The sequence below is a fragment of the Eptatretus burgeri genome, chromosome 1 (genome assembly GCF_056783735.1).
Source record: "Eptatretus burgeri isolate ZD-2024b chromosome 1, Ebu_testis_v1, whole genome shotgun sequence".
Taxonomy (NCBI): domain Eukaryota; kingdom Metazoa; phylum Chordata; class Myxini; order Myxiniformes; family Myxinidae; genus Eptatretus; species Eptatretus burgeri.
The window spans coordinates 48,575,655-48,599,927 of NC_140961.1; the positions used below are offsets into that span (position 1 = coordinate 48,575,655).

General features: G+C 44.4%; 1 long non-coding RNA gene across 1 annotated transcript; it reads left to right on the top strand.

Moving 5' to 3' along the window:
• Positions 1–5,388: 5,388 nt before the first annotated feature.
• Positions 5,389–17,899, top strand: LOC147034434 (uncharacterized). Its single transcript, XR_015058656.1, has 3 exons — positions 5,389–5,462; positions 7,856–7,956; positions 17,784–17,899. It is a non-coding gene; the product is annotated as an uncharacterized LOC147034434 (long non-coding RNA).
• Positions 17,900–24,273: the final 6,374 nt, after the last annotated feature.

Consider the following 24,273-nt stretch of genomic DNA (forward strand, 5'->3'; position numbering starts at 1 on the left):
TGAGAAATCGAATAATGCTGCGGCAGCGACAGAGTCGGCCCTGAGGATTCACTTTACGCACACTGAGTCTTCGGCACAAACGTTTGCTTTGGCGACTCGACTTGTTGCTTCGCTAGAGCCCTTTGCACCGAGCCCTGGCATCTCATTCCGAAGGGACAATAGCTTTGCCTCGAGTGCCAGTGACGGCAGATTCCAGCCTGACTTTCCCTGTTGCTTTGGGGATGTTTGTGTCTGCAAACAGGTCTTTAGACAGTGTGTCCATTATTGGTGGCAAACAGTGCAGTAGGGCGAGAGTGAGATCCGGGGATTTCCCGCTTCCCGGTGGTTCGGAACGCTCATGCCTACATCAGTTAAAGTGTGAATGGTGAGCGCCAAGCTGGGTGTGTGACGAGGGTGATGAGAGCCTTGGGAGGAGGTGAAGGGAGAATTCGGAATGATGGAATTGTGGATACAACCCCCCTTGCCAAACACCGTTCCTCCATTGTTACCATTGTGACGTTTCACAATGAAGAAAGTGATAATTTTTACACTTCGTGACATCAAATGCTTGATTAAAGCTCAACATGGAATGCTGGTCTGACCGGGAATGTTTGAACCTTTCTCAGAATCGCTTATCTCTGCACAGTCCTTGTTCAAGGATGGACAACGACTGAAAGGATGGACATTTCCCGGCAGAATGTATGGATGGATTCACAGTTATGATGCCGATGGGTTTGCTTCATCGGTTTCACAGCAAACTGGTCACCTCATGGTCGAAGGGACCACCGATGCTGGTCTGGTCGTTCTTCAGCTGTCAGAAACAGAAGCGTTCATTTGGGTTAAAATAGGGTCCAAAATATCTAAATACACCATAATTGTGTTTGTTAAGGGTCAAGTTTCGTTCTGGAATAAAGTCGCCTGAGAATAACAAATTCCACCGAAATTGATATTTGTTCGAACGTTATTTAAGACATTAATTGTTATGGAAATATATACACACATCATAAGCTCAAGGATAGATAAGTAAACATTGTTGAGGTCATGCGGTCTTCAAAGACTGTCATGCCCCGGCAGGTAAGGGTCGAAAAGGTCCCCCCTTCGCTCGCCTTCGCCAATTAATTTGGGCAAATCAGCATCTCAGACACACGACCATGGTGAATCTGCCTGACAAGATTAGCCGAGCGAGCCAGTCAAGCGATTCGCATTACAAGTTCTTCGGTGTGAACCCAATCTGCCCGTCTAACGGATTAATTTGCCAATTCACCATGAGTTCCCCTGATATGAGCCTGCTCCAGATGACACCAGTTCTCATTAACAAGAAAAGGTTAATTACAAGAAAATGAGTGAAGGGGGTGAGTGAGTGGGGGGGGGTGAAGAAGAAGAACATGGCTGCTGTGCAGTGATTAGACCGTTACAAAATAAAAAATAATAAATAACCTCGGGTGTCCTCGAGACCTCGACAGCTTAAACAGCTATGGTTTTATCTCAATCACTCGGGTCACACGGTACAGAGAAAAAAAAAGGAGATCCGCTCCGCGCACAAAACCCGCGCGTGCGGAGTCAGGCTTGGTTTGGGGTCGGACCTCACGGCATCCTGCGTGCCTCCCCAGCCACGGTCATAGGCGTCGATCGGTGGGTTCCCCCCATACCCCCACACACTTTTTGGAGGGGGGACAGCATATCAAATATCCTCCCCCCCCCCAACTTTTTGGGACATAAAACAAAAAATGTGTATACTCACAAAGGATTACCAATCAGTTTTCCTAGCAAATTCGTTTAATCCATTTTATGAAAAGTTTTGAATAAAAAATTTCCGTATCATATAAAACAAAGGAGATCATTATATCATCTGTGGTAGTAAATACATTTACAACTTAATTTGTCCGGGTCTTTTTGGAACACCCTGTACAGTATTTCAACAAGTTGTGGACGAGTTATGACAAAACTTGGTGGATGAGCTGGTTAGGTGACAAAGAACAAGCCGATTTGGTTTTGGTTGAGGTCCGAATCCAGATCCCGTCTATCAGTGCGATACAAAACGCAAACCGTTCAACCCAACCGACTGCGTGCCATTCTAGTTCTAACATGCATTACGAAATAACTTTTCAAACTATACCCCATTTTCTCACCTCGATAAGATCTGCAGCAATATATATATATATATATATATATATATATATATATATATATATATATATATATATATATATATGTATATATATATATATATATATATATATATATATATATATATATATATATATATATATATATATATATATATATATATATATATGTATATATATATATATATATATATATATATATATATATATATATATATATATATATATATATATATATATATATATATATATATATATATATATATATATATATATATATATATATATATGTATATATATATATATGTATATATATATATATATATATATATATATATATATATATATATATATATATATATATATATATATATATATATATATATATATGTATATATATATATATATATGTATATATATATATATATATGTATATATATATATATGTATATATATATATATACATACAATTTGATAATCAAGTAGATGAAGAGCAGAAGGACATGAAGGCTTCGTAGTAAGAAAAATGTATTTGAAGCTTCCAGGTGTGGTTTTGATACCTGGCCTGACTGTATAGATGCTAACCCTGCAGGTGCTTTGCTGCAGGTATGGCGTTGCATCAATGACATGCTTTGGAGGGGACGTCGAGCCAGCTCTCTCGTCTGCTCGCATTTGCTGGTGGATGGTTAAAATGTCCCATGGTGCCTTTCAAAAAGGGTTGGTCGTTGTGTGCCAGGACTCTGTCCGAATTCCAAATTCCTGCCCCCTAAGTGCAGGAGCACTGCATTGGTGGCGTAGCCAATGATGATGCTACCAGCAGGTTGAAGCTGGTAATTTACTCCAAGTTCAATGTGCATTGCTCGAGTATACAATCTTCTCCTTTCGTATGCAGCACATGGCCGTGGGTGGCATCATTTGCTGGGGTGTGTGGCAATGCCCCTGATGCAGTGGCCACTGTAGATTAGAGCAGGAACTTATAATTTCTTCAGGGTACCGGCGACAACTCACCTTGTCTTCACAAAGGACACTGTGGGGTCATCCTAGTGTTTCACTGGCAGACGAGACGCTCAGTCCAACATCCATTTGAGGGACGGCACACACCAACAACCCATTCTGCCTGCGAAACACCTGCAAAACAAACAAGTGATAAATGTACAAGGATGACAGTTTAATTATAGCTGGCTCGGGATTCTAACCCAGACGAGACAGCTCAGAGGCGAGTGTGCATACCTCTTTTGGGGGTCGGTAAGACACTCGGACAGAGTTAACAAATGATTCACAATCCGGCTTGTATTAAAACTTACGGGAAAGGCAACCGAATGAGTTAATTCCTTCCCGGTCACTGTGAGCGCGGAGTCATCTTGGCAAGGTGCGATGGTCTCCAGATGCAAATGACTTTCCATTTTTAGCTCTCAAGCATAAAGGACCCTTTGGATCCTCTCTCTCTTCAAGACAAATATGTAGCATCAAAGCGTAGGTTTTCAAATCACAAAGAGTAACGACCTGTCGACCTTTAATAGTCACAAAGACAAATACTATACATCACATTGGCTCTCTTTAAAAGAAGGTCGTTATATGACAGCAACTGGCCAATAAATTACAGAATGCACCGAATGGTGAAGGCTGGACTACTCCTGGAGGTCTAACCTCTTTTTCTGTGGACTTTGTGATCTTATCGTCTGTTGATCAATTCTGCTCGACGACTGTGCCTGACAAGTGATGTTCAACCTGTCGGTAGTCCTTCTTACATGTAGAGTTCTAGCTGTTGGGTGTTTCCCATAATACCTGTAGACCTGACAGTCTCCCTTCTTGGCATTTTATGAAAAAAACCCCCAAAAAAACCACCATGGTCCTCCATTTGAGGTTTAACTGAGTTGTACCATCACATCCCTTGCGAATAAGTCGCAACATACCTCAATCCCTGGTTAACCATGTTGTGACGTGAAAAAACAGCTCCTGTTTACATAGACCTCCCCAGCATCTAGCTGGACACCGTAGTGATGTGCACAGTCACGTGATCGGTAACACCTCAACCTTAACGATATGTAGATTCCATCGTTATTGAGATTGTATTGATCTTTGTGACACACCGATTCATTGATTGCCCTGTTTTTTTGCTCTCGTCTGAAGCAAGAGCTCACCATGCTCATGAGATCCCAGGTTGAAATCCCATGTGACTGCATTGATTTGTCTATTGTACACTTTTTGTCCTTGTAATTGGTGTAAAAGTACGCTGATGCCTCCAAATGCCCTTACCTTGCATGTGATAAATGTACAAGTTCCTTCATGAGCAAAGAGTATTAGATACCATTGCTTGTCTTGGAAATGTTTAAATGAGCTTTTGATAAATATAGACACCATCTTACATTAGTTAGTATCCACATTTATCAAACAATCAAACAGACACCACCTTAGTATGTGTGATAAAAAAAAAAAATCTGATTTTACGAGTATTTGGACTCTCGCTTGGCTTACAGTTACCTTATTTTGTAGTTTAAAGATTCAAGAAACTCCATGGAATTCAATACTTTGGCAGCTTTGTATGCATTAACCACCACGGGTAGGCCTATCCTGTTGAAGCAATGCAGCCCAGCCGAAAGCACGACGCAAAGGCCACAAGCTTGCCGAATTGGCGCATTGTTAGACATTAGGTACGGACACGATGCCAGCCCGCTTCTTACACTCGGGTGATCGCCGCAATAAATGGCATCGCACCAAAAGGCAAGTCCGGGCCTGTGGCGATCGGACGCCATTTTGTGGTGAGTGGGAGGCACCGTGCACAGCGATGCACTCCGTGGTGCTTTCATATTAGTGTAGGACGGAGAATCGACTTGGCAGAGCAAACGTATCGCTTAAACTGAAGCAATAACGGGGCTTAGGCGGCATTCCAGAAGATTAGGCCCCACAGGGTGGCTCTGCAATAAGGCCCCTCAAGACTCCTCCATTATTCGCTCGTGATGTCACAGTGAATGAAGGATGGGTGTTTGTGTCCACGATCTGCAGGTGCAAACGCACTTCAACATTAACAACTCTCACATGCTGGTTGTGAACTCTAATGTGAACTCTCTGATCATGCACAGATGTTTAATTGGACTATTATTCATTTTTTTATCTGCAAAGTCGAGGCTCATGGAGGAGCTAGAACATAGAACGGATCAGGGGGCATAACAGAACAAAATAAGCAGTTGCAATAAGGGTGTGGGGGGGGGAGGCATACCAAGAGCAGGGCTGAAGGACGAAATAAAGGAAGACTTGGACAAATAGTGATGTGGGGAGGAATGAGGGCGAGGGGAGGACACATGGGTGGACAAGATGGATATAGAAGCAAACTCGAAGGAAGCAAAACCTGGAAACTTGGTATGAGGTGGTGTTGGGGAGGGTTTACGGGTGTTGAAAAGATAATGGTTTTGTATGGGGAGATGATCTGAGATAGTCTTGAAGACCTGGATGGAAGAATGGGATTGAAGAGAATGTGGAAGTTGGTTGCATAGGTGGGGAAGGGGGGAATAACGAACGAGAATGGCACTCGATAGAGCGCATACCTCCGCCAGGCTGAACAACGTTTTGTATCCCACTGATTGCCTGCATCTGGATTCGGACCTGAACCAAAATCAAATCGGCTTGTTCTTGTCACCCAACCACCAAGTTTCGTCCAGATCTGCTCCTAACTTTTTCAGATATCGTGCAAACAATCAAACAAACATGGGTGAAAACATAACCTCCGTCCACCTTCGGTGGGTGGAGGTAATGAGTGGAGGTGAGCAACGATTTTGGATTTTGGGAGTTTCACCAGGAGGTGGTTGAAGGTGAACTGTGTGTGTCCTGCTGAAAACTTGGCAGGGGGTGGGACGGCAAAGAACTGAATTAGCAGAGGGTGCAAGACCAGAAAGGAGGTGGTAGAAGACAGAGATGATGACCAACTATTTGTCATTTCGTTTCATCACGATGTCACGTTTCATCACGATGAAATTTGAACCCTCGCCGAAGGAGAAGGAATTGCATGTGGGTCCGTTTGTTACTTGGCAAAAAAGATTATTTTTTTTGACAAGTTTGTTGATCGCTTCCGTTTGTTTGTTTATCTGTCCACTCACCTTTAATCGCTTACAGGTCACAATTTTAAACCGATCGTCACGAAACTTCACCAAATGGCGGAGTTGGTGGTCCAACAGTATACTATTTATTTTTGAGGTTAAAAGGTCATAAAGTCATCAGAGGCAAATGTCAACAACTTTTTTAATTTTCTAAAATCATCAATTTTCATCCGATTGACTTCAAATTTGAAGAGCGTTTACATCTCAGGTCACTGAATTCAACCACCTATTATTTTTGAGGTCAACATAGGGCAAAAGGTCAAAATAGGCCAAATTTCTAAAATGTTAAATTTTCATCTGATTGACTTGAAATTTGAAGATCATTTGCATATCAGCTTGCTGAATTCAAGCACCAATTATATTTGAGGTCAACATAGGACAAAAGGTCAGCAAAGGTCAAATTTCTAAAATTGTCATTTTTTTCATACAATTACCTGGAAATTTGAACAGGATTTGCATATCGGGTCAATAAATTCAACCACCAATTACTTATAAGGTCAAAAGGTCAACGTAGGCCGAATTTCTAAAATTGATAGGGCCAAAAACTACATATATATATATATATATATATATATATATATATATATATATATATATATATATATATATATATATATATATATATCGCAAAAAGTTGTGGACAAGTTATGACCAAACTCAGTGGATGAATGAGTTGGTTAGGTGACAAGAACAAGCGGATTCGATTTTGGTTCAAATGCAGCCCATCAATGGGATAGAAAACAAACTGTTTAACCAAGTGGAGGTTTTCACTCTCCTGAGTACCGCTCTACTTTGTTATGTTTTACCAAGTGTCGCTATTTCAGGATTTTTCATTTGTTTGTTTATCTATTACTTGCAAAATCGAAGATTTTTCAATGATATTGTTCAGTCAATTTTGTTATTCTGTCTGTTTGGCTGTGTCAATCACCAACAGGTCACAATTCTAAACCGATCATCATGAAACTTTACCAAGTTGTAGAGGTAGTCTGAACTGAGAAGTTGATTGATTTTTAGGTCAAGGGTCATCTTGAGGTCAAGTTTCTAAAATCGTCATTTTTAATCTGATTGATTTGAAAGTTGAACAGGATTTGCATATTGCACTACTGAATTGGGAAAACAACTATTTTTAAGGTCAACTCAAGGTCAAACGTTTAAAATCACCAATTTTCAACGAAAAAATCATCAATTTACATCCAATTAACCGAATCATTAAACAGCAATTGCATCGTGCATCACCGCATTTAGAAACCAACTATTTTTGAGGTCAAAAGGTGAACTCAAGTTCAAACTTCTAAAATCATCAATTTCAATCTCTGCGTCGGAGTGGCGACCCATCCAGGATTGTGCCCAATAGCCAAGGAGACTGCTTAGGCAGCAACAACGCTCTGCACAGAGTATGGTCCCAATGGATGAAATTTCAATCTGAAAAATAATCAATTTTTATCCGATTGACCTGAGCTTTGATTAAGATTGTCAATTTTAATCTCAATAAAGTGGACAATTTGATGTATTTGGCAACCTTTGGAGAGGGGGATGGATTTTGCAAGTTTCGTTCTCTGCATGAAGTCTTATCTTGTTACTTGTAAAATTGAAGATTTTTCAAGTATATTGGTTTGTCAATTTTGTTTTTCTGTCTGTCTGTCTGTCTGTCGCCTCCAGGTCACAATTTTAAACCGATCTTCACGAAACTTCACCACATGCAAGAGTTTGTCATAAGGAAGAAGCCTATTGTTTCTGAGGTCAAAAGGTCAACAACTTAGGTGAGATTTCTAAAATCCTCAATTTTCATCTGATTGAATTGAAATTTGAAGAGGATTTTCATATCAGGTCACTGAATTCAACCACCAATTATTTTTGAGGTCCACATTGGCCAAAAGGTCAACATAGGCCAAAGGTCAACAACTTAGGTGAGATTTCTAAAATCCTCAATTTTCATCCGGTTGAATTGAAATTTGAAGAGGATTTTCATATCAGGTCACTGAATTCAACCACCAATTATTTTTGAAGTCAACTTAGGCTGAAAGATCAACATAGGCCAAAAGTCAACAACTTAGGTGACATTTCTAAAATTGTCAATTTTCATCTGATTGACTTTAAATTTGAAGAGAAGTTGCATATTTGGTCATTGAATTAAACCACCAATTATTTTTGAGGTAAAATTTGTTTTATGGATTTTGAAAGTGTCGTGCTCTGCATGACGTCTTCTTCTTGTTTGTTTGTTTGTCCGCACAGAACTTTAGTGTTTTTCTCCACAACTGCTTGTCGGATTGAGCCGAAATTTTCACCATAGGTGTGACTACTCGTGTATAATGTTTTAATCATAATTATGATGTCATCGGTCACGTGGCAGCAATGTTGGAAAAATGGGAAAAAATTTGGACCTCTCTATCTCTGAAACTGCACCAAGGAAAAATTTTTATACTTGGCACATGGCAAGTACTCCTAATGAGGAATATGTGATTTTTTAATGACATCATAGGTGCCTTTCTTATGACATCATAATTGCTTATGTAGAATGCTACATCGGATCAGTATGAAAATTTTTGGCAGTCATCTAGGAATAAAATGGTCCACAAAAATTTTTTTGATGATGTCATTGGTCATGTGATTCGGCAGCCATATTGCTTAAAAACAAACGTCCAAAATTCTTCTTCTCTGAAGTGTCCGAACAGATCGAGGTGAAACTTTACACGTATGACTGCCTATCCATGAGGAACAAAAGGTTCACACACATGATGTCATAAGTCACATGGTTTGGCAGCCAGATTGGATTGAAGAAAAATATTAAATGTTTTCTCTGGATCCGCTTAATCAAGCGACGTGAAACTTCATAGTTGTGATAGGGAATGAATGTTTTAAGTTTTAACTTGATCGGACACCTGGTTTGGCAGCCAGAATTATTTAATCATTTTGATCTGGGTTCTTTTTGATTTTTTTTGTTGAATAAGGTTCACTTGGTTGTGCCTGGATGGGTTTGAGGGTCGAGGATTAGCAGCTGAAATGCGAATCCTATCCAGGTTCCTCCTGATGACTTAATCGTTGCTTTTTGCTTGTTCGGGTTCCTTTTGATGATGCCAATGCAGGAGTGTACCTATTTGGTCTTCCATTTGATTTGAATTGCATTTATTTTCATCCCATTCTAAATTCAATTGAATTTTAAAAAAAAAACGTCATGGGTCAGGGTCAGGTGTCCAATCAAAGTGAGGTTGCATCAAAGCGGGACGTCTTAGTACCCGGTCATCACTGCCAGCAGTTATAAAGTGGCAGTTCTAATTATGTCTCATTAATTACATGACACACCAGTACACAAACGCCACACAAAATATACCACACAAAACTAAACAAACACCACACAACACCAGTCCTGTCGAGGGTCTGCGATCTCTGATTGCTCTTTTTCTTGTTTCTATATTGTACATTCAAGTCGTGTGTGTGGTATTTTCATCTATTGTTTGTAGGAAGCTGTGCTGTTGTTTTGTGTCGTTGTTGTCCAGAACACTACAAAGGTCATGTGACACAATCTTGCAGTTGTGAGAATTGTGCCACACGTCTTATTTCCATACACAAGAATATCATCAGTTCAGAGACAAAGTCAGGGAACACTCAGTTTCAAAGAATCTTGAAGCAGAGGAAGGAGTGAACAGAGATCCAGCAGTAAATGGTATCCAGAACCTCCATCAGGACGATATCAGCCATCTTATCTACTCCTAAATCAACCGTGGGGATCATTATCGTGAAGTGGAAAATGACAGACAACACCAACCATGACCATCATGACTGATCTGACAGACCATCCAAAAACACCAAGAGAGAACATACTGTATGTCTATTATGTACACATGGGGTGGAGGTCAGGTCAGGTATGGGAGCATGTGCCAGAACAGCGCGTCGCTGCATCCACTTTCCACCGGTACTCCAGGGGACTCCGTCTGGCCATCCCCCAGGCAGATGCCAGGCCCATCCCCATCTCCTTGAGATGCTGGTCAACCTGCTGCAACCATTGGGCATGTGGTCAGCCCATTCACCTCCTCCACTCACGAGACTCCCTTGCTGAGAGAATCTGGTGAGCAGGATCAGCGTCAGGAAAATGAGCCACATGTCCATACAGCCGCAACTGACGCTCATGGACTATGCAGGTAACAAATCTCATCCGAGTCTCTCTCAGCAACCGCTCGTTGGACACAAAATCCGACCAGCGATAGCCAAGGATTCACCAAAGAGTCCTGGTACCAAAGGAATTGAGTCTCCATCTCAGATCCTTGGTCAGAGTCCAAGTCTTGCATCCATCGAGCAAGACGGGAAGCACCAAGGACCCGAAGACTCGGACTTTCGTCCTCCTGCACAGGTACCGGCACCGCCACACCCCATGATCCAGTGAATCCATGACTCCCCCAGGCCCGACCCAGACGTCTATTGACCTCTGACTCACAGCCAGCAGAGACATGAATATCAATGCTAAGGTAAGTGAATCTCTCCACGACCTCAACATCCTCACCACAAACAGACACAGACAGGACAGCAGCATCCAATATGTCATTGAAAGCCTGGATCTTAGTTTTGACCCAAGAAACCCGTAATGCCAGCGGCTTAGACTCCTCATTCAGCACCTCGAGGGCCCCCAAAAGGATATCTAAAGTCTCCGCAAAGATGACTGCATCATCTGCGAAATCAAGGTCCGAGAACTTGACATTCCCAAACGATGCACCGCAGCTTGATCTCTCCGACATCTTCCCCAGAATCCAGTCCATACAGGTGCTGAAAAGTGTGGGGGCCAGTACACACCCCTGACGAACTCCAGTAACAACTGGAAATAAGTCAGAGATGGTACCACCACATTTCCCAGCACTCTCAGTACCAGAGTAGAGTTAAGACATCAGGTCGATCAGTTTTGGTGGCACCCCACGAAGACCAAGAATCCTCCAGAGGGCATCCCGATTCACTGAATCAAATGCTTTACAGAGATCAACATAGGCTGCAAGCAGCCCCTGCCGAAACTCTCGTCTGCGTTCGGTGAGGACCAGAAGAGCAAGGATACGGTTAATCGTTGACCTCTTTGGTGTAAAGCCTGACTGCTCTGGACGCTGGTGGTCAAGCAGATGGTGGCGAACGCTATCAAGAATTATCCGTACAAAGACCTTGCCTGGCACTGAGAGCAGCGTCACCCCTCGGTAGTTGTTGCAGTCTTGGCGATCACCCTTCCCTTTCCAGAGAGGGACAACAAGGCCCCTCTTCCAATCAGTTGGGATGATGCCTGTGTTCCAGGCAGAGCACAAAACTGCATGCAACGACACGAGTGCAGCATTTATACCAGCCTTGAGAAGTTCAGCATGGATGCCACAGATCCCTGGAGCTTTACCCTGTTTCAACCAGTTCACCGCAGCCCATGTTTCCACAAGCGAAGGTGGACCACAGTTGATTGGAGGGTCAGCAACAGGGATTGTAACACCCTTGACGTCCAACTCGACAGCTGGTGGATCAGCCTGGTACAACCGCTCAAAGTAACCGGCCCAGCGGGCCTTCACTTCAGACTCCTCTGTCAAGAGCCTTCCACTCTCTGCTCGAACTGCAGTGCTCCGAGGGATGGGCTTGGATGAACGCAATGTGCGAATTCTCCTGTAAGCAGGATGAGAATCACCTGTCCACAGGTGATGCTCTACCCCCTCACAGATTCCTCGCACATCGGCCTCCTTGTCCACCCTTAGTGCACGTACAGTTTTACGCCTCAGCTCCCTGAACAGCTCAGCTCTGCCATTCAGCCTGGCTCTGCGACTCTGGTCAATGGTATCCAGTGTCCCTTGAGAGACAAAATTATTCTTTGCCCTGCGGTGAGTTCCAAGACATCGACCGGCAACATCAAGGATGGTGGTCTTGAAGGCACTCAGCAACTTTTCAGGACCCCCCAAAGCACCCAGACCCCCCAAATATCCACTCAGCCTGTTCGCAAACTCCTCAGCTACCCTCTAACCCTTGAGCTTTCCAACATGCAGCCGAGGCTGGGATGGTACCATTCTCCCGGAATTAAGGTGCAGCTTTAGAGTTGCTGCAACAAGCCGGTGGTCAGTATTGAGGAACTCAGCACTCCGGTCGACCCTGCAGTTCTGGATCATCCTCTCTTAGGGATAGGACATTCCAGACACCCACCCAAAGGGACCGCCTCAGGTTAACCCAAGGAGACCGCCGTCTGGTGGACGACACCTCAGCACCACTCCGACACACTCTCCCGCAATCTGACCCAGGGATGTTACCCCGTGGTTTCCCTCCTATCATCAAAGATTGGGGGTCCCGAAGGCTTTGCCCCAATCCCGTCATCCGGTGAGCTGCCCTGCGAAGGGAAGCAGCACAGGAGGTACTCCCAGGGAGTGGGTTTTCAGATTTTTTTGCGTTTTTGTGTTTTGCAGAATGAAGGGTTTTACGGTGGCCGGAGTGCAAATCCTGCCACCAACCTCCTGATAAGAAGTAACCCAACTGCAGGAGGACGTCCGCAGACACAGTTGGGCACTAGATATGGATGGCCGTTGGCTCACAAGGAGCTCCTCCGCCCTTTGACAGATTTTGTTTTTAATCCTGCTGGGTGTCCATATCCAAACACCCTCCTCACCAAAAAACCTGGTGGGGGAGATGGTTTAGTTGCCGACAACCCGACCATGGAACAGGTTAGTACAGGTTTACATGGTACCTGTAGCAGGTCACAGATCTAACCTGACCTGACATAAGGTCACAGATCTAACCTGACCTCACAGTTGTGAGAATTGTGCACAGACGTCATATTCCCATACACAAGAATATCATCAGTTCAGAGACAAAGTCAGGGAACACTCATCCCTCAGTTTCAAAGCATCTTGAACCAGAGGAAGGAGTGAACTGAGATCCAGCAGTAAATGGTATCCAGCACCTCCATCAGGACGATATCAACCATCTTATCTACTCCTAAATCAACCGTGGGGATCATCACCGTAAAGTGGAAAACGACAGACAACACCAACCATGACCATCATGACTGATCTGGTAGACCATCCAAAAACACCCAGAGAGAACATACTGTATGTCTATTATGTACACATGGGGTGGAGGTGGGCACTAAATTGAGAAAATGAAAGAAAAAAAATAGAGAAAAAGAAAAGAAGGGAGTTTGATAGTGGAGTGAAAGGATGGCATGGGAAGTGTGGGAGGAGTGGGGATAGAGAGGAAAAAGGTTTGGAAGAAGATAAGAGAAAGGACCAGGAATTGAAGAAGAATGTATGGAGTAGAAGCAGGTTTGGGGGAGGGGGTGAGTGGCGGGTATGGTCAATATTCATTAAATTTAAGTACATAATAAATAGATGGGGAGTTTCATGGGTCTGCAGAGCTGGAGTGCTCAAGGAGGATGTGGATTGACAAGGGTCTAAATGACTTCCTCATCTCGAAACGGTCACTGACGTTCTCCTTGCCGAGCTCAACCAAGGGATACATCATACATATACATATTACGTACGCGAAAACGCGGAATTTGTCGTCCTTGTGCACGACGTGCCATTAACCTTGGTCTGGGATACAGTGTATAAACTTTTTAGAGAAATACCCCTGGGGTTCAGATGCCAGGAACAGGATGGGGGCTTTTCCAAGGAGAGGCTCCTTAAACACGGTTCGAAACACTTGTTAAACTGCTTCATTGTCCAACATTCAAGTTCGTGCGTGTTTCAAGTGAAGGAAAGTTAAAGTTTTTTTTTTTGTTTTTTTTAAATACCTGAACTCTTTCGAAGTTCACAACAGGGGCAGACAAAGAAAGTTCGCCATTGTTCCCAAACAAGACATCCATCAAGGCTTGGCTCGGCACGCTGGACAAACGGAGCACCGTTTTATGGGGAATAAACCCCGAATAGAGAACACACACGACTTTTACAAGCCCTCCCGTCACCATGATCCCACCATTGACGAATTAACGCCTTTTCAGATTTACGGTGCAGCCAATCAATCTCGCTTTAAATCCATGAACTTACAGAAAAAAAAAGAAAAAAAAAAAACTTTATAGTTCCACTTTGCACATCAGTAAATGCGCCTCATTTACAAACGCTTGGGTCTTGCCCTTTTAGGGAGATGAGTCCACAAGAGGGTTTCGAGGCTTGGGTCCACCATCGTAAAGCATTGCTTGAAAAGTCAGAAATGTAACCATCGTGGGTAGCTTCACCGACAAAATAAGTACTCCATATTATTCCAGATGTCGAGGCTCATGGAAGGGAAGAACAACAAAGGGCACAGATAAAGTTGGACGGAGGGGGAGCAGGAGGACAACAATGCGCAGATGCATCGCAGGTAACGAGAGGAGTTGCAGGTAAAAGGGTGTTTCGGTCTCAGAGGTTGGACCAAAGGGCTGAGATATACTGTAGATGGGAGAAACCATGATGTGGTGGTGGGCAGCAGACAAAGTCTTAGAGCTAACGGGATGAGAAAACAGACTCCAGAAGTCAAAGACAATATTCCACAGATGAGAGGAGGGTGGGAGAAGGGGACGGATGGACGTGAATGAATGCAGGTGAGAGTTATGCTTAGTCTTGGGGAAAGTAACAACCAACAAGCAAAGTAATTCTGGGTGTTGTTGATTTGTACGCAGCCTGTGGCTGCTGGTTGCATAATTTTTTTTCTGGAAGTGCGGCTATCCTGCTGATGCAACATGCTGATGCAGTAAGCTGGTACTCATTTTGCCTGCCTCGGAATGATGACAAGTTGAGTCAACCCACCTGGTGTAATTTCAACGTCACAACAGGGGCTCAAGCTCAAGACCCTATGATGTTAAGCCAGCCACATTAACCGTTAAACCAAACCAAGCTTAGGGATTCTGGTGGAATGCATGCAACCTGGAGTGATTGGGTTAGGTGGGGAGGTGAGAGGGCAGGAAGAGCAAGACAATGGAAGTGAGCCAGTAAACAAACAAACAAAAAAAAAAACGCAAGACCATCAACCTATTCTGTTGTTACTGATTATATTTACCAGCACATGGGTCACAGTAATCAAAGTTGGTGGTGCACCACCATCTCATGTCATCCTCCAATCATACCCGTGACCCCCACCCCCCGAATTAACCCCACACATAACCCAACCATCTTACTTGCAGGTTATTGTGTTTGTTTCATCCACTCCTTCCCTCCCTTGATTGTTTCATCCACCTCCTGACCCATTACCCCACTGCCAGCATATATTGTCGTGGAGCCGGGTATCGCTGGCGAGCACGACCGCTAGGGAGAGCAGTAGAGTCGGCTCCACCGAACACACCGGAATTTAGGTTGTGACCATCGGATAAGTCCGAAAGGCACAGGCCCCTTACAGGATCATGAATTGCCAATAATTCGACCGCGTGGGATAGGGTTAATTGCCAAACTTCAATATACCTAAGTACCCACGCAGCAAAGCTTACCGGGGAATTCACACCCCCGACAGGCCTCGAGCGGAACGAACCGTTAACCGTGCTCAAACCGTGTGTAACCCGAGCGGATGGTTACCGAGGCCTGTCGGTCCAAATGAACAATTTACTGCTTCGCTATTTATCAACATGCACCGTGCTTAGCCAATAAAAGAAACACAGAAACGAGCTGGAACATTTAACAAAAGGGATATTTATTTATAACAATAATTGGGGAGGGGAACACAGAGCAGATTTTTCACGAATAAAGAAAGATATCAAATGTAGAAGCAATTCCTTAAACAATTCTACTTTGAGACAGGGCCCACGGACACACACACGCACACACAAATACCCAGAAAGAGATGGACCTCGAGGTCTTTATTGCCCCTTCAGCTCGGAGGGAAGATGAGCTGAGGAAAGAGAACGTGGCTGGCTACCTGGCCGCGTTCATGCGGCTGGACGACCGCACCTTCCCGGAGCACCAGTCGCCAAAGAACGGACCAGGGCAGCCGAACCCAGAGGAGGTGAGACGAGGTGATCTCCTGTGATGAGATGGTTGACCACTTGTAGTAATGCACCAGACGAGATGCCTCGGATACGCGCGATGCAGTCAGCCGCAGACAGAAGCGCGCTCGAGCAGACGGGACCCACTCTTCAATCCCTTTCCCGTCCTTTTTGGGGTGTGGTTCGCTCCCCCGTCGCCTGCTCTCATTGGGTGGATGGCGTGTCATGGCTCCGCCTTCTTGCAAAGGACCGCCCTGGTCCTGTTCTGCGCGTCGCCCATTGGGCGGAAAATGACGCATACCCTTATTTGGCGCACATCCAGAACGAAACGCTCCGTACCCCATATTTGGGCCAAGCCAGATCGAAACGCTTCGTGACCATATTTGGTGCGAAATTCACACCGCCTGGGGCATGGAATTCTGCACACGCCCGCATGCCGGCGAGCACGCGAAGAGCACAGACAATGCGGTGAGCAGAGTGTTGTTGTTGTAATCGTTGTTGGTGATGTAAAAATCCTAACTATAAAATAATTCACAGCGCACGTACAATTAAATCACCCACTAAACATAGGACGGGACCCTAACTAGAAACACTTACTAAATATTGTTCTGTAACTATATATACTATATAACTATACTATATAACTATAGTTCGTATAGTTCGTATATAACTATAGTATAAATATACTATATAACTGTTCTGTAAGGACCTGAATGTTGAGTGCTCATGGCTGCCAGATTAGTAACAATATTACGAGCAGGGTATTGCAAGCAATGAAATAAAAAAAATACACATTGTAAGCAATAACGGACCGTGCTTCCCCATTGCTCGGGTCGCTCACCTGCATTTGATTTTTCATTTATTTATTTTCATTTATTTATATTTTAATTTACTGATGTTCTCCGACGATTCTGTGATTTTTTTTTTTCCCAGTATATCCACTTCTATGTCCATCAGCGAACAAAATTTCAGCTTTTTACGCCACTGTTAAATTGGGAGTTGCATAAATATGAATGAATGCATGATGAGCCGGAACTGACGAGGCGGAACCGAGAGTGATGTCAGTGGGCTGTCGAGTGTGTAACACAAGACGTGATTAAAAGACAGATGAGCGAAGGATCCTTCGTGTGGGCTGTCTTTGCTTATACACAACATATTGGCGACGAAGATGGCTCACCTTGCTCTGACATCACCTGCTGCATTCTTACCCAGTCCGGGTGAGCCTTGATTACCTTTTACCCCATGGATGCGCATGTTCAAGAGAACTTCATGCTGGCGGTAAAGGACAATGCACTTTCTGATGCGAGGAAGCGTGCATTGCTTATACACTGCCTAGGAACTGAAGGGCAGCATTTATTCTCTACCCTCCCAGTTGATGGAAGCCTGGTGTTGGCTTAGTGGTTAGGGTGGCGGCTTGGGATCCAAGGGTCCTGAGTTCAAGCCCCGTTGGCTGCTGAATTAACACCAGGGGGTTGACTCAGCCTGTCATCCTTCCGAGGTCGGCAAAATGAGTGCCAGTGTACTGGTCCCGGTTTATGCCCCGGTTAGAATAGGTGTACCATATCCCTGTGTGTCGTAAGAGGCGACCAGGGTTGGCGTCAGGAAGGGCATCCGGCCATAAAAACATTGCCTCAAGAAAAAGCCAAAACCCCTGCACAGCAGGGAAAAATGGCTGTAAAAACGTTTTTCTTTCTTTCTTCCTCCCAGTTGATGGGGACACGTACTCTGCTGCTGTCGGTGCATTAACAGCCTTTTCATGCTAAAGGTGAGTATTGTTTTCGAACTATATAAGTTTCGTCAACAAGCACAGAGGCCAGGTGAATTGACTGCTCAGTTCGTTGCTGCTTTATGTGAGATTGCGGTTAATTGTGAGTTTAGTCACCTCTCTGATGAAATGATACAAGATCAGCTGGTGGAAAAAAAACCCCTTACAGCTCGTATACGTGAGCGGTTGCTTTTGGAACCAGAGCTTATATTACAGAAAGCCCTCTTAATCGTTGTGGATCTGCAATGCACATAGCCAATTACCCCAGATGCCATGCAAAAGATGTAAATTGCAGGCAGTGTGGCAAAAGTGGACATTTTGCTAAAGTATGTCACAGTAAAGACCACAAATACCAAGTGCAGGAAGTGACTGGCCAGATGTGACTGTTTTAAGCATAGACACACAAGCCTCTGAACAAATTAGAGGGAACCTATTTTGTGATGTTCGTCTTTCACATCTGATGGACAGTGTAGGAGCAATTTCTAGCCACCTTAAGACAAAAAAAACTTTAGTTCAATAAAATAAAAGGCACTCCTGTATACAGGAGGAAGGCCCCAGCCTGCGACATCGTTGCAAGCTGAAGACTTAATTCGAAATAGAATATTGAGTGTATATATCTACAGTTTTACCAGGGTGTGTCTAGATAACAGACGGAACTTTGTGAACTTTAAAATTGCAACATGGAAGGATAATTGGTCTGTTTTGGAGCTTGCTTATAGCCCCAGGAAAGTGTGTAGGGGTGAGATATTGCTGGTTCAGATGGTCATCAGATCAATAAGGTTTTGCAAGGTTGTTTATGACTTCTGAGGAATGTGTGTATTCTGCCCTCTCTGAGTTTTCCCAGCATATATTTATTAAATTATTTTTCAAAGCACTAAACCAAGTTAATTTGCATTTTTACATTGTTATAAATTCAATTAACAATCCGGTTTCCACAGTTCCCCGTTTTGTTCAAACAGAACAACCTAATGGTTTATTCTGTAAGGACAAACCTACTGAAAATCTAAAATTGTCGTCGGCTCGCGGCAGGCTCGTTTCCACCGCGTCACCTAAACTTGCGCACTGTGGTAGGATAACACCCTAGCAAGTGGATGCAATCCTTGGAGGCCACCACCTCCCCATGCCCACAGAGTTGGGGTGCCCAGGCGATTTGGAAGGAAAGAACCCTGTGCACACCGAACATATTGTTGTGGATCTCCACCACTCCGGCGTGCGGACGACCGCTTTTAGCTAATTCGCGGCCGCACGCACCCACCGACCGTGGCCATCCTAGACGCAGCTTTCGGATCAACGCCGAAATCCAGCTACGGGTGTGTTTTTAACCACACCGGAGATCAGCCAAATTTTCTGTCCACGCGCTACAGGGTTGATCGCCGAATTGTCGATGTACCTAATTATTCGCACAGACAGAAATGCTGGGGATTTACACCTCAACAGAGCCTGCACGAAAACGAGCCGCTTTTAGGCAGCTCGTTCCGTTTGCGATTTTCCGAGCGGTTTATTATCGCCAAGCTCCGTCGGACCCGATTATCTTATCAGTTATAAAAAACCAACTAATATTCCAAACGCAATTACGACAGCTCAATGGAGGAAGGGACGCAACGAGCAGGTGAATATTCAAGAAAAGGGGACATTTATTTAGAACACATGCAGTCAAGGCAATGAATGGGGGTAGGGACAAGACGCGAGCAAACAAAAGAACTACAGCCGTTCTATTTATTATTTACACAATCACTTAGTCAGTTCACTACTTAAGGACAAGGCGCCACAACTTTCATGCAAAGAAAACCCCAGGAAAGGAAAGAGTAGAACAGGACCCGTAAGGCCTTTAATGTTCCGCGGAGCTGTGAAGACCGAAAAAGCTCCACGAGACTGCGCAGGTTACCTGCCACCCTCGTGGTGACTCGCTGGATGACCCCCGATGTCTCGCCGTCAACAAGGCAGCTGGTGTGATGGCGACTCGGTTGGTCCGGGCCTTGCCGTGCGGCCTGGTCAATTGGGCCGAGCCGACGACGCCTCAGAGGAGCGAACGGGCCTTGCTCTTCTAGAGTTGATGCTCTCTGAAGAGCCCGCTCACTCCTCAGCGTCGTTCGGTCCGTCCCGGGGCCTGATCACCTCGGACCATTATTCCACTGGTTGGCGACTTCTCGCTGGCTGCCTCCACCGACCAACAGCCCTGCACTTGACTCGAACTTCTCCCAGACTCCAAGCTCCGCTGCGCTCCGACGAGCAACAGCCCTGCACCGGACTCAAACTTCTCCCGGACTCCAAGCTCCGCTGCGCTCAACTCAACTGCTGGCTTGGCGTCCCAGCGCGCCCTTTTATGGGGTACGGGGGTGCGTTTGGTCTTTTACCTTTGACCTCTCACCCCCTGCTGGCTTCCCCCCTTTTGTCTATTTGATCCGATCCCACCGTCAAACACGGAGAAAGCGGACGTGGTTGAAATCACCGGCCCTCGCCCCAACGAGGGAGTCCCCGCGTCTGTCAGCGGAGATGTCGCTCGTCCGTGGAATGCCGTTGCTGGCAAAAAGATGGCGGCACTTGTGGAGATGATGGTAAGGAGATGATGTTGTCGGCCGTTATGGCGAAGGTGGTGAGATGTTGGTGGTTGCTGGTTAAGGTGGTGAGGAGATGTTGTTGGTTGTGGCGACGAAGGTGAGATGTGTTTGGTTGTGGCGATGAAGGTGAGGAGATGTTGTTGGTTGTGGCAGCGAAGGTGAGGAGATGATTGTTTGTTTGCCAAAATAAAGATAGCAAAAGAATAACACTACCTCAAAGATGCACAGCCCGGCTCACAAATAATTTCCGTTAGACATCGGTGGGGAAATCTATCTGGACACACACTTATCGACATAACTGATCTTCGGGGAACCTGAATGGCGTTCTGTGAATTTCCACAACCGTAACAATATTACACCCAATAGGCAATCGCCTTTTTCAATTATACTAATCAGTTTTCATTTGAGCAAGCCACTCAAATTCTTTGTCCCCTTTAGTTTTAAAGATATTTCTATTATTCCACATCTCTTCATCACAATCATCCATCTGCTTTTGGTTCTTTAGCAACAATTGTTGAATTCTTTGAAAAGGGTTTTTGTCAGTCCCAAAGGCACGAGTGTCTGCACTTTCATATTTTCCATAAAATACCACCGACACGGTGTCTCGACTTGATTTTATCCGAAGTTCTTCATTTTCTGGGTTTTCTGGATCTTCATAGTTGCTCAGAGATGGTCGGTCCAGGGAAACTTCATGCGCCACCATCGTCATCACTGTGGCAAATTTTCACGCGCACACACACACACACGCACGCACGCACGCACGCACGCACGCACGCACGCGCACACACACACACACACACACACACACACACACACACACACACACACACACACACACACACACACACACACTGATCATTACTCTTATTCACGCGGTGGTGACAACAATAGCAATGAATATCATAAGCCCAACGAATAATATGTGGAGTATCCATGTTCCTTATCCACCAAACATCTTTTCTAACCATGACCCGAAGTTCCATCCCTTATTATAAACATGATACTTTGCAGCTACCTTCCTTACGTGTTGAACCACATCATGGATATGTACTGTTTCATGATGCCTGGGGTTCCACGAGATGATTCATTCGTATCCTTATATCTTTGGCATGTTGAGTTACCCAAGTAAGGTCCATTTCCTTTCCTACTTATGAGGTAAACTATTCCCACTTCACTATTCATCACCTCAAAATGCAGTCGGTATTCCTCCAAGCCTTCCCCTTTAGATAGTGAGGCAAAATCTGTCCTATATCTTGGAGTGTGGTCATCTTTTTCCCTTGAAAATGGGAAGTTACGTTTTACCCGATACTTAAGATAGTACCAGTGCCAATAGTTAGTACATTTGTACCCCTCCTTTTTCCAGTTACTTGTTCTCTCTCGTACTTTTGCACTTTCATCCGCTTTCTATTCCAGATTGGACTGGGTTAGCTTGTCTATGAACCAAGTACCCACATATATCTTACCCTGAAAATGGGACTGCCGAGAGAGGTAGTCCATGCTTGAATAAGTGGGGTATCTGTGAGCAAACTCAACACTTGCTCCTGTTCATACTTTTAGCATGTTGTAGATATTGCTAAAAGGTGCTTAGTGGATGTCCAGTTATCCCTTCATGTAACACTATGCCTCATTTCAGGCGTACAATGTCTACGTCCCTCCATCCCGTTTCACATGGGGTGCATAATTATATGGAAGGGTCATGTAAGTGTTTATCCCATACACGCCTTTCTCATGCAATTGGTCCTGATGTTTACCTTCTTTTGCCCTGCTTTCCCAGTCACGACCCATCCCTTGTTTCCCCTGCTCTCGACCTTCCAAACATTTTGCTCTTCATAGCATTCCTATAATGCCCTCACTGTCTGTTATTATCCATATTATCATAATTATGCACGTGCTAATCAAAAGCAATGCTATATATATATATATATATATATATATATATATATATATATATATATATATATATATATATATATATATATATATATATATATATATATATATATACATATACACACACATCATGAATCTCCAGTAACATTCTTCTCACTTGCAGATTTCCTTTCTTCTCTTTACAACTTCCTGTATGCTTTTTGTAGTGAGATGTGTGAATCCATGTTTGCTTATCTTTGCACTTGACAGCTGTGTTGGTGACCAATAATACCTGATGAGGTCCGGTCCAACGTGCCGTCAGTGCGTTTTTCTGCTTGAACACCTTGATGTACACCCAGTCGCCGGGCTGGATGCTGTGGTGTTCCTCTGCAGCTGGTCTGGTAGCGCTTGTTTGACCTGCGAGTCAAATTCTTTGACAACCTTCGTTAAGGCAGCATAAAAGTTAATCGGTGTCTTGTCCATCATGTATATGTCCATATGTTTCAGGGTTAATGGGGCGGTTAGCGGCACGAGCATTGGTCTCCCCATCAATAGTTAACCTCATTGACATCAGTGCCAGAGGAATAGCCGCCAGCCATTTCAAACCTGTTTCATCACATATTTTATAAACACTTTACCAACATTATAACCTAGTGTTGGCCTAGCAGTTAGGGTGGTGGCTTGGGATCCTGGAGTCCTGAGCTCGAGTCCCGTTGGCCACCGAACCAACACCAGGGGGCTGACTCAGCCTGTCACTCTTCCGAGGCTGGCAAAAATGATCATCAGTATACTGGCAATAGGGGCACCGCATCAGTGGCACAGCCACGCCCAAACCAACGATGCGACCAACAGCCAAAAAGGCAGCACACCCTACCAACATTATGGTGTTGACAATACACACTGCTTCTACAAAAAATTTCTGCCACAGCTGCAAATCCTGGAGCGTGCCATGTTCGAAGCATCTTCTTCTACATTCCCCTTTTGCTCGTGTGGCCACTCCGTGAGCTAAACGAGCAAACCATGGTAAAAGCGCCTTTGGGGCAACCACTTTACCCTCCTTTGAGACCCAAAGTTTTGTTTCTGCATTATAACAGCAATCTATTTTCTCCCACTTGGCTCTTTCACTTCTCAGTTGCCTCATGTAGTGCTGCAATGTCATCAGTAATTGGCACCCTTTTCTCATAAACCCAAGGCTGGTGTCGTTGACAGCTGTTTTTATCTTGCCAAAGTTTACTTCTGCCTGTTGTGTCCACTCCACCGGCTCCGGTGCTTTGTCCAGCATCATGTCTAACAGTGGTCTAACCAGTACTGCATAATCAGGTACCATCCATCCATCCATTGGGACCATACTCTGTGCAGAGCGCTTGGTGCTGCCTAAGCAATCTCCTTGGCTATTGGACACAATCCTGGATGGGTCCCCACTCCGACACAGATCAAGTACCTATTGTCTACAATATCCCACCATCCCCAAGAAACATCTCATTTCTTTCTTTGTTCTGGGGTTCAGAACGTTCAGATTAGCCTGCACCCTGTTATTCGACAATCTTCTCAAGGTTCCACTCAATACATGCCCTAGGTATGTTACCTGGGTTTTGCACAGTTTTAATTTGGCCTTTGGTACTTTATGGCCTTTGGCAGCTAGAGCTTTTAAAAGGGTTAAGGTGTCTTTTTGCAATTATCCTCTGATGTTGAGCAAATCAGCAAATCATCCACATACTATACCAAGGTAGACCCTTCAGTAAGCACTATGTCATTCATATCCTTGTGGAGTGCTCGCGAGAACAATGTATGGCTATCCACAAAGCCCTGTGGCAGATGATAAATGTTGAATGTTGATCAATAGACCTGACTTGAACAATCACCTCCACAAGGCCGAAGGAACTCTGACATGAAACGCACAAGTTCAAACAGTGCAATTTGAGATACCACGGTAAAAGTTCCTATTAAACAAACTCATTAAAACACACATGATTGACCACAACCTCGGATCACCGGTATGTCGCAC